The 16,359-nt window shown below is 42.3% G+C and overlaps 1 protein-coding gene across 3 annotated transcripts in view; it reads left to right on the plus strand.

Moving 5' to 3' along the window:
- The window catches only part of SOS1 (sodium proton exchanger, putative (NHX7) (SOS1)), a 160,001-nt gene that overhangs the window by 113,707 nt on the left and 29,935 nt on the right, over positions 1-16,359 (plus strand). The gene's annotated exons all lie outside the window — the stretch shown is intronic.

The following is a 16,359-nucleotide window of genomic DNA, read 5'->3' on the forward strand; positions in this document are numbered from 1 at the left end:
AAACCTAGTTCATTTCAGTTCATAGTATAATTTTTTTATATAAAAAATTACATTGCATCACATTATGGTAAAATTTGTACATAGCATATTTTTAAAGCTTTCTGCATGTTGAGTACAGTACTATGTTTTATTCTTGTAAGTTGTCTGATAAGGTGCATACTTGTGATTGTCCTCACTTTATATATCATATATAAATAAAATTGGGCTGCACATGCACCCCAAGACTGATTTCTTTAAACTAGACTCTCTCCTTTCTTCTTTCTAAATTTCTTTGCTCCTCTCCTGATTTTATCCATTCAAACAATTGTTTCTTATTCTTTTGCTGGTTGAACAAAACAAGCCAGTAGCAAAGCCAGGTTTTACAATTCTCATGGGAAAGCCAATTTGAGTCTATGATTACATGAGGTATTAAAAGACTTAATCATTCCTTATTGATCACTTGATTTTCATAGGATTTTTTGGACACTTTTGGTGTTGTTTCTGGTTCATGGGAGTGCTTTCAACGGTTCTTCCCAATAAAGGGAAAAATCAGAGTTTCAGTATTCCTTGGTCATTGATGCCCTAAAAGGGGGTTTAGAATTGTCATTCTGGCGTAGAAAAAAATCTCTTTGATATTTCTATAGTGGGTGGTTTAAGTTTCATGGAGATCTAAAGCTTCTGGAAAAAGAACCACTGGTGTTAAGCCTGACCTGGCCCATGATCAACCCTAATTACTAAACAAAGATCACAGATCCACATCATAGTAGATGGGTGCAGGGGAACCATATGGTAATGTCTTGGCTTGTCAATTCAATGCAACCTAATATCTGCAGAATTTAGTTTTAGATGAATATTGGAAAGGAGATTTGAGATAGTGTTGCAGAAACCCATTCTTAAGTGCTGAATGTGGCTACAGTATTTCTTTTTGGAAGGGTAAATTCATTAAAGTAAAAAAGTACAGCAGGTCATAAGATATCACCAACAGCCTGAAAATCCACTCAAGAGAGCCAATACAATCTCAACTTACAACCATGAGAGTTGTCCAAACACCCAAAAGAAAAACGAAAACACAGACCCAATCATCCCCAAAAACAAGAGCCACAAGCCCGACACTAACAAAAGCAAATCACCCTATTCTAAAACCTGCATCATTCTTCATCTGTGAGTGTATCTTCTTGGGTTGAGAAATCCTCGTTCTATGCCCCTTTTCTTTGTGACAGGGCTTTATTTTTCTCTCTCTTCCTTTCTTCTTCTTTCAAATTCCTTGAACGCTTTGCTAGCAAATTCCTCACCGCCCCAGAAAAATAGGCCCAAGCATTTCCCAATTGTGACTTCTCTATCAACTATATTTTATAATGTCAGACCTCTGGAATCTTCTTCAACTACATCAGTATTCTGTGGCAGTCAGACCACAGTAGGGTCAGAACCGTCACCACTCCTTTTGTCTTCTGATATTCCTTCAACATAGGGGTAGCTGATGACTGATTTGGCAGTCACCCCCCTATGGTCAGAGTTGGTAGTCTCATTACCTCTCCATCTTTTTCTTCTGTACACCCATTTGAATTTTTTTTGCACGTCCTACACCTGCCACCTCTCCATCTTTGTCACACGAACAATATTGTGAGATCTTGATTTGCACATTTTCTTGTTAATTATCCCATTAGTCTGATCCTCCTCCTTCTCTTCAAGATTAATTTTTCAACCCAACTCAACAGCCAGCCTACTGATCTCAACCTCCTCATAACGCCAACCTTCGAACTGCCTTTCGGCCTGCCCTCCACTAAGCTCATCATCACAGGAAATTTCCTTTTCCTCAGCCTTGCCCTCAACTACCAACTCAACACCAGTACCAACGATCCTTTCCCTGGCTTTTTCCTCACCCCCCCCCTTCCAGCCTCACTGATTCAGCAGAGGCCACAACCTCTGGAAGCAGAAAAACTGGGCTTCCAGAATTGCAGCTTGTTCCTCCGAACTCTGGGGATACACATTTCCCAACAGGCTCCTTACCGATCAGAGAGGAAGGCCAGCATCGCCAATCACAAAAGATGGATCATCGTCGAGCAGCTTTCTAAGACCACTAATGATCCTCTTTTTACCACTTTTGTCAAACCTAGCTGTCAGCCAAATCCACATCCTATCCTTTCCTTTTCTAGCCTCTACCACAGTCCTCTTTGTTACTCCGTTTCTTTTCAGCATTGGCTTTAAAGGCCCTAAGAAGCTTATATTCCCGTCCTTCCTTTCCATGAAACGATTTTCCTTCCTGCCTAACAGCAAGGCAGTTTTGAAAACTTGGTCAGCTCTCAACCTACCTAAAGATGAGAAAAGTCTTTCGGATGAGATCCCTGAACTGCATCTGGCCGAGAGCTATTAGACTCGACAATGAACTCTCGAGCATCCCTTTTAAAAGCTAACTTGTCGGGACAATCCAACAAGTTGCTAAAGTCCCTCTGAATTCCACCTGGTTTGGAGCAAACGCCCTGAAACCCAACCCAATCTTTTTACCTACTTCATTACCCAACCGACCATGTTAAACCTATCAGAAGAGTAGAAATCACTAATTGCAGATTTAGTCGAGTTTCTTGTGAAAGGAAAGAGGGGGAAGATGAAGATTTCAGCAGTAGAGAAGAAAGGAGAAGAAGAAAAGAGTAGGAAGTTAACCAGGATTGTAAAATTAACCCTAGCCGCCTACCTCTCATTATATTTATACTTAACTTAAAGGATGAGATATTACAAGGATGCCCTTAGTAGGGCGGCTACTAATATAGCTGAACAGTCACAATTTAAAAAAGCATAAACTAATGGGCCTAAAGCCCAACAACTTCCTAACTAAATAAAAAACAACTCGGACCAACTCAACACTCCCCCTCAAGTTGGGAGTAAATGTCACACATTCCCAACTTGCGTAGATCATGCTCCAGCTTGTTCTTTGCAACACCTTTTGTGACAACATCAGCGAGTTGCAGATCAGAAGCAATGTATGGAAGACAAAATTCTCTAGAAGTTACCCTTTCTCTGATAAAATGTCTATTCACTTCAATGTGCTTAGTTCGGTCATGCTGGACTGGGTTATGGGCAATGTTAATTGCTGCCTGGTTATCACAGTATAGCATCATAGGTTCTTCTGCCTGTACACCAATTTCTTTTAACAGGGAACGGATCCAAAGAAGTTCTGAAACTCCATGTGCCATGGCCCTGTATTCGGCTTCAACACTTGATCTTGCCACCACTGTTTGTTTCTTACTCTTCCATGAGACAAGGTTACCCCCAACAAGGGTGCACAATCCTAAAGTTGATCTCCTGTCATCAAGGCATCCTGCCCAATCTGCATCTGTATAAGCCTCTAGTTTCAACTGTCCATGATCAATAAACAATATGCCTCTGCCCGGGTGTCCCTTCAGATAAGCAAGAATCCTGTCAACTGCCTCCCAATGCTAGACTCGTGGAGCATGCATGTATTGACTTACTACACTTACTGCATAGGAAATGTCTGGTCTTGTCATACACAAGTATAGCAGCCAACCCACAAGTCTCTGATATCTCCCAATGTCCTTTACTAGTTCACCTTCAGATGCATTGATTTTATGGTTCTGATCAATAGGGGTGCCGATTGCCTTTGTTCCAAGCTTCCCTGTCTCTTGAAGAAGATCCAAGACATACTTCCTTTGAGAGATAAAAATTCTATGTTTTAATCTTGCAACTTCAATGCCTAAGAAGTATCTCAGTTCTCCAAGATCCTTAATTTCAAATTCTTTATGTAGGTTCCTTTTTAGACCATCAATCTCACTCAGATCATTCCCGGTGACAACAATATCATCAACATAAACAATTAGGACTGACACCAAAGATCCTCTTCGCTTCACAAACAAGGTGTGATCAGATTGAGTCTGAGTGTAGCCAAAAGCAATCAAGGCCTTTCTGAATCTGTCAAACCATGCTCTGGGAGATTGTTTTAAGCCATAAAGTGACTTCTTAAGCCTGCATACCTTTCCCTTCTCAATATCATTGTAAAAGCCAGCAGGAAGATCCATATACACTTCTTCTTGCAGATCCCCATTTAGGAAAGCATTCTTCACATCAAGTTGAAACAAGGGCCAAGAGTATGAGGCAGCAAGAGAAAGAAGTATCCGAACAGAGATCATCTTTGCAACTGGTGCAAAGGTCTCTACGTAATCAATGCCATAGGCCTGTGTGTACCTTTTTGCAACAAGTCTTGCCTTGTACCTTTCTATACTCCATCTGCCTTATATTTTACTGTGTAAACCCATCTGCATCCAACTGTCTCCTTGCCTTCTAGTAGATCCACAATGTCCCATGTTTGATTCTTAATCAAAGTTGCCATCTCTTCCTGCATAGCTGTCTTCCACTCAGGTTTGGAGAGAGCCTCACTTACACCTTTGGTTATAGACACTGAATCAAGAGAGGAAAGAAAAGCATGGTAGGAAGGAGAGAGTCCACTGTAGGATAAGTACTGTGAAATACAATGAGCAGTACACTTTCTATTCCCTTTTCTGAGAGCAATAGGGAGATCAAGGTTATCTGTAATAGTGTTAGTAGGATCAATGGGAACTGAAATAGTAGCGGGACCAAGAGGAATACCTGAATCAATGTCAGCTGAATCTGGAGTCCAAGGAATCGATAGGAAGTGATGTGAGTTCTATTGTAGTGGAATCAACCTCCTTGTGAAGTCTCTGTCGTAAGTAATGCTGAGAAGCAAAACGCAAAGGAGGTGGCAAGGTAGGTGACATAGGGTGGTGGTCAAGCACAGGAGTAGACATAGGGACTGGAACTGGGAGAGGAATAGACTGCTGACTCACCTCCCCAAAACACTCCCCCTGAGAAGGATTCTTTGAGAAGAAGTATGTGGATTCAAAAAAGGTGACATCCATGGTAACATACCGGCTCCCAAAGACTTGATCATAGCAGCAATACCCTTTCTGATTCTCTGCATATCCAAGGAAGACACTTCTTTGCCTTGGGATCAAGCTTCGAGCGGTGAGGACCAAGGATATGTGCAAAGCAGACACACCCAAACACCCTGAGAGGAATACGAAACATTTCCCCCCGAGGAAAAAGGAGACTGAATGGGGTGCTGAATCCAAGTATAAGAGAAGGCACCCTGTTAATCAGATATACTACTGTGAGAACTGCGTCACCCCAAAACCGAACTGGAACTGTAGATGTGATCATCATGCTTCTTGCAATCTCAACAATGTGTTTGTTCTTCCTTTCTACAACACCATTCTGCTGTGGACTATAGGGACAACTGCTCTGATGGATAACACCATATTCTAACAGATATGAGCAAGGTGTCTTTCAAAATATTCCCTAGCACTGTCGGATCTGAACACCTTTATTCATGTTCCAAATTGTGTTAGTACCATCTGATGAAATTGCCTCACCAAGGATGGTACTTCATCGCGGGATCTCATCAGGTAAATCCAAGAGTATCGTGAGAAATCATCCACAAATAAGAGAAAATAGCGATAGCCTCCCATAGAAGGAACATGGTAAGGGCCCCACACATCCGAATGAATAACATCAAAAGAAGAAGAACATCTTCTATTACTATGTTTAAATGAATGTCTACAATGCTTTCCAAGTTGACAACCTTTACACTCTAGACTTGACAAACTAACACACTCAAAAAGTTTTGGAAACAAAAAACTCAAAGATGAAAAAGGTAAATGGCCCAAACGATTATGCCAAAGCATAATTTGACCCACAGACTCTGACTCACTATCCCTACTGACATGATGACTCTAATGAGGAAGTACATCCAGGAGGTAGATTCCGTTCACTTCACGACCACTCCCAATCGTCCTCTTTGAATCCAGATCCTGCAAAATACAATGACTAGGAGAAAAAATTACTGAGCAGTTCAAGTTCTTAGTCAAACTACTAACAGATAGCAAATTAGTGCTCAATCTGGAAACATGAAGGACAGAGGGTAGAGAAATAGAATCACTAATCTTGACAGATCCCTTCCCAGTAATAGGAACATGGGATCTGTTAGAATGCTCGAGTCAGGGGTATTTTGGTCAATCTGGTGTATCTTCTTGAAAGTGAAAGGTCTATTGTATCTAAGTTTAAGTTATGTGTCCCATCTTCTATGAGGGACAAAATTGTCTTTCTTGTAACTCAAGTTTTATGAATAAAAGTCAAGTGGATCGGCTAGGAGAGTGATTTTTGAACATTCTCTCTTCTAGTCTGGCCGAACACTCTTCTCCTCTCCTTCTTCTTCTTCTTTCTCTTTTCTTTCTTCTTTCTTCTTTCTTCTTCTCTACTTTGACCTAGAATCAACTGGGGTTTATTCACATGGTATCAGAGCATTAAGGTCTTGTGTTTTCCTGCTGCTGTCTTCTTCCTGGGTTCGCCGCCAGCTTCACAGTAGGTTTCATCATCCTACAGCTGACCTGATTGAAGACTCGATAAAGAGCTGAAAAGGAGTTGCCGTTTTGAGGGCCTGGAGGTGAGAATTCCTCTGGCCGGTGCTGTGGTGGTCGTTGAAGTGGTATACTAGACCCTCTATTCAGTGTACGAAGAGGGCTGGACGTATACAGGTATGGACACTACTGTCGTGTGTTCAGAAATGGACTGTGAATGCTAATTTTTTTTTGTGTGCTTCAAAAGTTAGTTGTTGTGGTGCTGGGTGAAACTGATACACATATCAGTCATGTTCTTTTGTTTTCTTGCTCGCATGTGTGCTGAAAGAAGAGTAGTAGACTGCTGATGTCCACGACAGCAATGGTGTGGTGTTGGTTGTGTTGTGGTGGCTGACATATCTATGATTCTAAATGCTTAAAAGTGAACCCCTAGACCTTGTGTGTAATCAGTTCTGTAGTATGAAGGACAAGTGTTCGATGAAATGACTGAGTAATTTCAGCAGTGATGTGTTGATGGTAAATGGTTCTGCAGTGTGCAGTCCAAGTGTTTGATGTGTTGATTGAATGATTTCAGCTTTAGAGTGTAGTGTGTAATGTGCAGTTGAAGAAAGTGGGTTGGTGGTATCATAAGTGAGATAAGTCTTGTGACGAGTGTGAGATTGTGGTGTATATTCAAAGGTGAAATAGTTGAGAATGCTTCAACTGTAGTTGGGAATGACAACAAAACCGGCATCATGCTTTCTTCAGATTATCTAAGTGTTCAAATGACATCCATCAAATTGAATGGTGAGAACTATGTACCATGGGCAAAATCTGTGGAGGTGTTCTTGAAGGCCAAGAGGAAAGTAAAACATGTGAGGGAGGAGAAACCTTCCTCTGATTCTCCTGGGTTCAGTGATTGAGAACAAGATGATGCACAGATAATGACATGGCTTTGGAACAGCATGGAACCAAAGATTAGTGTGAACTTCATGTTCCTAGATATAGCCAAAGAGATCTGGGATCATGATAAAAAGTTGTACTCTGGACAAGACAACACAACTAGGGTATATCAGTTATACCAAGAGTACTTCAATTTGAAGCAAGGAAGTCAAAGCTTAGAAGAGTATTATGCAAGTTTGAGGAACATCCGCAATGAGCTAAATGTGTATCACCCTCTAACATCAGATGTCCAGATCCAACAACAGCAACGTGAACAGCTTGATGTGACTAGGTTTCTTGTGGGCTTGAAGGCTGAGTATGAGCCTGTCAGAGCACAGATATTGGGGGGATCAGCTCTCCCCTCACTTGAAGAAGTTTTTGCCCGTCTTAAGAGGGCATCCATTGAGCCGGTGGAACATTCTTCCTTCTCTGATAGATCTGGTTTGGTAGTGACTAAAGGGAGTGGCCGTGGAAGTAGAAGTGGTGGTGGCAGCAGTGGCCCTCCAAGCAACCGTGGTGGACACAAGTTTAACCAGGCTAGTGGCCGGACTGGAGGCCGAGAGTCAGGGGGAGGCCGTGGAAAAGGAAGGGGTAATGCTCAAAGAAAATGTACACATTGTGGCTTAGAGGGGCACAAAGTTAATTTCTGCTATGATTTGCGTGGTCCACCCAACACTTGGGCTAACCATGTTACATCTAAGAGTAGTAGCACAATTACTAAAAGCCAGCAAACTGCCCCAACCCCCTCCACACCCACTTGTGCTTCCGGGCAGGAAATGGTGAGTGTACCACGGGCAATATATGAGCAGTTCCTTCAAACATCTCAGCAGATCACAGCTACACTTGCCCATTCAGGTATGACTTGTTTAGCTTCCAAAGCCTCACCCTGGATCATTGATTCTGGAGCCTCGGACCATATGTCTGGGAATCATGATGTATTTTATTCCCTTTCTCGCTCCTCCACATCTCAGACAGTTACACTTGCTAATGGTTCTACATCTCCTATTTGTGGTGTTGGTGATGTTGATCTCTCCTCATTGTCTTTAGCCTCTGTTTTATATGTTCCTAAGTTCTCTTTTAACCTTATGTCTGTTAGCAGATTAACCAAGTCCCTTAATTGTTCTGTAACCTTCTATTCCTTCTTCTTGTGTGTTTCAGGATCTCAAGACGGGGAAGAAGATTGGTGGAGGGCATGAAGCAGGAGGTTTGTATTACCTTGATGGTGGTGGCCTCGCATTGGTTTTTCAGTCGTCTCTTACTCCTCTCCAATGGCACTGTAGACTTGATCATCCCTCTCTCAAGGCTTTGAAGCTGCTAGTTCCTTCCTTGAGTCATCTTTCATCATTAGATTGTGAGTCATGTCAATTGGGAAAACATCATCGAGTCTCATTTAGTCCAAGAATTGATAGTCGTGTCTCAAGTCCTTTTGCTTTAGTTCATTCTGATGTATGGGGTCCAGTTAAAGTGGTGTCATACAATGGGTTTAAGTATTTTGTAATTTTTGTTGATGGCTTTTCAAGGATGACAAGGATTTATCTTATGAAAGACCGTAGTGAATTGTTCTCTATTTTTCAGAAATTTCATGCTGAAATACACACTCAATTTGGTGTTCATATGAAAATACTTCGCTCTGATAATGCCAAAGAATACATCTCCTCACCATTTCAGCAAAACCTAGAACATCATGGAATAATTCATCAAACTTCTTGTGCCTACACCCCGCAACAAAACGGTGTAGCTGAACGGAAAAATAGACATCTTCTTGAAACTGCTTGGTATGTCCCAAAGCATTTTTGGAGTGATGTTGTTCTTACATCCTGTTTTCTGATAAATCGGATGCCCATGTCAATCCTTGGAAGTCAATCCCCTTTCTCCGTATTGTTTCCCACTTTATCTCTCTTTCCTCTCACCCCAAGAGTCTTTGGCTGTGTTTGTTTTGTTTAACACTTGGGGCCTGGAGTAGACAAACTAGATGCTCGAGGTACGAAGTGTATTTTTCTTGGCTACTCAAGGACTCAGAAAGGGTACAAGTGTTATAACCCAAAGTTTCATAAATCGTTTGTATTTTCTGATGTCACCTTCTTTGAATCAGTTCCTTTTTTCTCAGATGTCGGGGTCTCTTCTTCTCCCTCTGTGGTTCCTCTTCCTGTTCCGGTTGTGGACCCCCTTCCCGTAGCTCCCATTCCTACTGCAGATGCAAATCATATGCCTGTTACTACAGAAAGGCCGCCAATTACACAAGTGTATACCCGCAGAAGTGCTTCGGCCCCTCCTCCACTTCAGCACCTATCAACAGATCCTGCTACTGCTCCTTCTCCCTCAGATCTTGATCTCCCTATTGCTTTGCGGAAAGGTAAACGTACTTGTACTTCTCATCCCATTTCAGATTATGTTTCCACTGCTCACCTTTTTGCTTCTCATTGCAAGTTTATATCATTACTCTCATTGGTTCCCATTCCCAAGACTGTACAGGAAGCCCTAACCTCCCTAGGGTGGCGGCAAGCCATGGAAGAAGAACTATCCGCTCTACAACAGAATCACACGTGGGAACTCACCACCCTTCCTCCTGGTAAGCACACTGTTGGGTGTAAATGGGTCTATACAGTGAAGCATCTTCCTAATGGCAGTGTGGAACGATTGAAGGCACGGTTAGTGGCCAAGGGCTATTCTCAGTTATATGGTGTGGACTATATGGAGACATTCTCTCCTGTGGCTAAAATTGGTTCAGTTCGGGTGTTGATTTCATTAGCTGCTATGTATGATTGGCCTCTCGTACAACTTGACATCAAAAATGCCTTCCTACATGGTGATCTTGTTGAGGAGGTGTATATGGAGCAACCACCAGGGTTTATTGCTCAGGGGAGGCTGGTAAGGTGTGCAGGCTCAAAAAGGCAATCTATGGACTGAAACAATCTCCACGTTCATGGTTTGGCAAGTTCAGTGAAGTGGTGAAGGCCTTTGGGATGAAACAGTGTCAGGTTGATCATTCTGTGTTCAGCTATAACTCAAATGATGGGAGAATCTTGGTAGTCGTGTATGTGGATGATATTGTCATAACTAGAAGTGACAACAATGGAATTGACAGGCTGAAAAAATTCTTACAGGACCACTTCAATACGAAAGATCTGGGGAAGCTAAAGTATTTCTTAGGAATAGAAGTTGCGAGGTCAAAACAGGGGATCAACCTATGTCAGAGAAATTATGTTCTTGATCTACTTGAAGAAACAGGGTTGTTAGGTGCTAAACCAGCAGAGACTCGTATGGAACTCAATGCCAAGTTAAGTGTGGATGCAGGTGAAGAGTTTGATGATCCTGGAAGATACAGAAGGTTGGTGGGAAAGTTGAACTACCTGGCCATTACCCGACCAGATATATCATTTGCTGTGAGTGTGGTGAGTCAGTTTATGCAACATCCCCGGGTTCCTCACTGGGAAGTTATTCTGAGAATTGTTAGGTACCTAAAGGGTGCTCCAGGTCGTGGTTTGTTATACCAAAAGGGAGGAACTCTTGAGATAGTAGGGTACACAGATGCTGATTGGGCTGGCTCTATATCAGATAGGAGGTCAACCACAGGGTATTGTACCTTCCTGGGTGGCAATCTTGTAACTTGGAAGAGCAAGAAGCAAACAGTGGTGGCAAGAAGTAGTGCGGAAGCAGAGTATAGGGCTATGGCCCATTCCACATGTGAACTAGTATGGATGAAGAACTTACTACAGGAGATAGGTTTCTCAATTGACAAACCCATGAAACTATACTGTGATAACCAAGTTGCTGTTCACATCTCATCCAATCCTGTCTTCCATGAAAGAACTAAACATATTGAGGTTGATTGTCACTTTATGAGAGAGAAAGTGATAAGTGGGGTAATAACTACATTTCATGTGAGCTCAGGAAATCAATGGGCAGATCTCTTCACAAAAGGATTATCTCGGGGAAGAATAGATTACATTTGTAACAAGCTGGGACTATATGATATATACTCTCCAGCTTGAGGGGAAGTGTTAGAATGCTCGAGTCAGGGGTATTTTGGTCAATCTGGTGTATCTTCTTGAAAGTGAAAGGTCTATTGTATCTGAGTTTAAGTTATGTGTCCCATCTTCTATGAGGGACAAAATTGTCTTTGTTGTAACTCAAGTTTTATGAATAAAAGTCAAGTGGGTCGGCTAGGAGAGTGATTTTTGAACATTCTCTCTTCTAGTCTAGCCGGACACTTTTCTCCTCTCCTTCTTCTTTCTCTTTCCTTTCTTCTTTCTTCTTCTCTACTTTGACCTAGAATCAACTAGGGTTTATTCACAGGATCCATCAGCTGTGGAGACCCTATCTCTTCCAGAACAGAGCTAGTAAGTTGAAAAAATAGTAGAGCTCTGGGTCATGTGCTCTGAGGCTCCAGAATCTATAGTCCAAGGAGTTTCCTCCTTACTTGAAGTAGAAACATAATTTGCAGTGACGTGTGAACTACCTGTGTGAGCAAAGGAAGTAGAGTGGACTCCACCAGTACCACCTGTACCTTGCTGTCCGCTTGTGGCTGAACTGGAACTGGCTGTATCCCGCTGGTTCAAAAGTAGCCCATACCTCTCAAGTTCAGCCCTTACTGCCGCAGCTGCAACAGACTCCAGAGCAGCTGTAGTAGGAGGGGCCGGAATGTCACCAATAACTGCCATGTGTGCATTTCCCTTCTTATTTTTCAATCTAGTCGGCATAAGATGTGGGTGAAGCTTCCAGCAAGTATCTCTTGTGTGTTTAGGTTTCTTACAGTAGTCACAGATCAAATCTCTTTTATCTTCCTTCTTGTTTTCACTGCCACCCCGATCTCCACTTTGTTTAGGTTTCACAGCACTTACCATGGTAGACTGATCAGGAATAAGGTTTTTCATCATCACATCTCTCCTGCACTCCTCCCCTGATACAAAGGCATATGCCTGGGAGAGAGTAACACTGTCCCTGGAAAGAAGGTGTTGTCGTGCAATATCATACTCAGGATTAAGGCCAGCAAGAAATTCAAACACCCTATACTTCTCTACATGTTTCTGATAGGTAGGTGCATCCTTAGTGGTCTCCCAAGCAAATGTCTCTAAATGGTCAATCTCTTGCCATAGGGTTTTAAGGACTGAGAAATAGGCTGCAACCGGTCTATCTCCCTGCCTTGTAGAAATTATCCGATTTCTCAACTGATAAGCCCTAGCAACATTCTCCCTCTATGAATAGGTTTCTGCAACCCCATCCCATATTTCCTTAGATGTATTTGCCCATAAAAAACTTTTACTTATATGGGGCAACATGGAATTACACAACCAAGTCGTCACCATACAAAGTCTATGAGTCAGTTCAGAAAGAGTAAAATGTATTTGTGGCATTGTCGCCTAGGTCATTTGTCTTTTGAATCCTTGAAAGTTGTTTTCCCAGAACTGTGTAAGTTAGTGTCTGTTTCTGATTTCTCTTGTCAAACGTGTCAGTTAAGCAGGCATTGTAGAACTCATTTCCTTCAAAAAACTAGTAAATCTGAGTTTCCTTTTCACATCGTGCATTCTGATGTGTGGGGCCCTGTTACTTTACCTTCTGAGAGTGGCTACAAGTATTTCATTACTTTCATTGACGATTAATCCAGATACACTTGGGTATACCCAATGCGAACCCGTGAGGAAGTACCAAAAATTATCCAAGATTTTCAGCGGATGATCTTCACCCAATTTCAGACCGAGATACAATTATTTTAGTCAGACAATGCAAAAGAGTTTTTTCATAGTGACCTCACGGAGTTCTTTGCTTCACATGGCTCACTTCATCGGAGCTCTTGTGCCCGCACGCCACAACAAAATGGTGTGGCTGAACGGAAGAACCGACACCTCCTTGAAGTGGCACAGGGTTTACTACTTTATATGAATGTTCCCAAACGATTTTGGCCTAAGGCTGTTCTTTGTTCTACATACCTCATTAACCGAATGCCCTTTCGTTGGTTAGAGTACAAAGCCCCACATCAGCTTCTCTTCCCTAAGGCCCCTCTTCTTTCTATCCCTCCTCGTGTTTTTGGTTGTCGGTGCTTTGTCCAAAACCTATCTCCCACCCGGGGGAAATTGGACTCTTGTGCTATCCCGTGCATATTTCTTGGCTACTCATTCTCTCAAAAAGGGTATTGTTACCTTGATCCTGTTTCTCGGAGATTCTATGTCTCCATGGATGTTACCTTCTTTGAAGATGAGCCCTTCTTTCCTGTTTCTCCTCAAGGGGAGTGTAGGCATGAGGAGAAACTAGTTCAGCTTCCTCCTCTTCCTAATCCTTCTCCTTCTCCCCCTTATCTTCCTGATCGTCCACCTTTCCATGTTTTTTTCTCGTCGTCGTAAAGGCCAACCAAGTTCAAGAGCTGTGGAGAATTCAGAAGCTATACCTCAAGTGCCATCAAACTCCTCGGGGGAAGATCATACTCACTCAGGTAACTTGACTCCCAATGATGGTCCTGACCTCCCTGTTGCTGATGATCTTGACCTTCCTAATGCCCACAGGAAAGGTGTTAGGTTGTGCACCACTAAACACCCCATTTCCAACTTTGTTTCCTTTGAGAACATCTCACCTTCATTTCGTGCCTTCCTTACCTCCATTGGCAATATCCCTATTCCCAAGAATGTGGCAGCCAAAATGGACAAATGCCATGAAGGAAGAAATTGATGCTCTTCATAAGAATGGCACGTGAAAACTTGTTGATCTCCCTAAGGGAAAGGATCCAGTTGGATGTAAATGGGTGTTCACTGTTAAGCATGGGGCTGATGGAACCGTGGAGAGGTATAAAGCTCGTTTAGTGGCAAAAGGGTTTACTCAAGTATATGGAGTTGATTATGCAGAAACTTTTGCCCCTGTTGCCAAAATGAACTCTATTAGAGTACTTTTCTCTCTTGCTGCTAATTTGAATTGGGATCTACATCAGCTCGACATCAAGAATGCCTTCTTGAATGGTGACCTTGAAGAGGAAGTTTATATGGTTCAACCCCCCGGTTTTCTGGCTCAAGGAAATGAACAGAAAGTGTGCAAGTTAAAGAAGTCTTTATATGGGCTGAAGCAATCACCAAGAGCTTGGTTCAGCAGATTTCATACTGCAGTTCAGCAGAGGGGATACAAGCAATGTCAGTCAGATCACACACTGTTTGTGAAAAGGGGAGAAGGTAAAATGGCTGCCCTAATAGTATATGTGGATGACATAATTGTTACTGGTGACTGGAAGGATGAAATTCAAAGTTTGAAGGGTTTCCTTGCCACTCAGTTTGAAGTGAAAGATCTAGGACCTTCCAAATACTTCCTTGGAATTGAGGTTGCCCGATCAAGAAAGGGTATCTTTATCTCCCAAAGGAAATATGTCCTATACTTGCTTAAGGACATTGGAAAGATTGGGGTTAAGCCAGCTGACTCTCCCATTGGCCCCAACCATAAGTTAAGTGACAGCCAAGGTGAACCTCTTAAAGATGTGAAGCAATTTTAGAGGCTTGTAGGGAAATTGTTGTACCTCTATATGACCCATCCAGACATAGCATATGTTGTTGGTGTCCTCAGCCAGTTCATGCATGCACCTAGGACCACTCATCTTGAAGCAGCAGAGAGGATACTGCGGTATCTTAACAAGTTCCCTGGTGTTGGCTTATTTTTCCAGAAGCATGGACATTTGAGAGTTGAAATTTATACAGATGCGGATTGGGCTGGATCTCAAAGTGACAGAAGGTCTACTAGTGGTTACTGCACCTTTGTAGGAGGGAACCTTGTTACTTGGAGGAGTAAAAAGCAAACGGTGGTGGCTAGATCCAGTGCTGAAGCTGAGTACCGTGCAATGGCACACAGAGTAGCCGAAGGTATGTGGATAAAGAATTTGTTGGGTGAGTTGGGTTTTCTAGTGGACAAACCCATGACTCTACTCTGTGATAACAAGGCAGCTATAAGTATTGCTGCTAACTCGGTACTACATGATAGAACAAAGCACATTGAAGTTGACAAGCACTTTATTAGAGAGAAAGTCATCACAGGCGAAGTATGCACTCCATATATCAGCTCTGAAGACCAACTAGCAGACATCTTTACAAAAGGGCTAAACCATTCCAAACATCAAGATCTCTGTGACAAGTTGGGCATGATTGATATCTATGCTCCAACTTGAGGGGGAGTGTTGAAATAGTTTATTTTATTTCTTGTTTTTTATTTTTGTCTTGGTAGGGTCTATTTGGTTGGTTAAAGTCTTTTTTATTTTTTTGTTATTGTACTTCACTTATAGAGGGGCACAAGGGTCTTTTCCCCTTTTATTTTAGTTGCCCTATATATACTAATAGAAGCTAGCACCGCCAGCACTGTTCTATTGATTGCCAGTCTCTCCTCTTCTCTTCTCTTCTCTTCTCCCTTCTCTCTCTCCTCCCTTCTCTTTCTCTTATTTCTAGCCGGCCACACTGTCAAGAGCATCTTTATCACATTTCCAATCCACATTTTGATAATGGTCTAGTTCTTTCCAAATTGTTGTCAAATCTGAGTAATACACTGAGAGACTTCTCTCCCCCCGCTTGCAAGTGGATGATTCAGCTTCCAGTTGGTATATCTTTGCATAGTGCCTCTGTTCTGAATAAGTAGATTTAGCCTGTTCCCATATTTCACAAGTTGTTTCAGCCCACATGAAAATCTTTCTTACTTCTATCATCTTCAGCACTTCTAGTCTTGGGTTCCTTCACTTTACCATTAATATACCCTATTCTCCCCCTAGCAGTAATGTATAGTTTAGTTCCCCTAGACCATTCAAGATAATTTAGTCCATCAAAGGGAATTACAGCCATAGAGAAACTCATGTCCAGCCCCCCGCTCACTCCGTTTTGACCTCCAGAAATCCCAGAAGTTGCAGAATTTTCAGAGGACATGATTCTGATCACTAATCAACCTTAACACACCCTAAGATCTCCCCTGACACACAAAAAAAAACAGTCCTAGAAACACCCAGAAATGCAGCCCACATGCATACACTCTAGTCTGGACACGATCTGAACACAGACCAGCACCACATTAGATTGATTTCAGTGCAGTACAGACTTAATAGTCATATAGTCCACCACTCTTCCAGATC

This window comes from Nelumbo nucifera, chromosome 4, assembly GCF_055504915.1.
Source record: "Nelumbo nucifera cultivar China Antique chromosome 4, China Antique-T2T, whole genome shotgun sequence".
In the NCBI taxonomy this organism is placed as follows: Eukaryota; Viridiplantae; Streptophyta; class Magnoliopsida; order Proteales; family Nelumbonaceae; genus Nelumbo; species Nelumbo nucifera.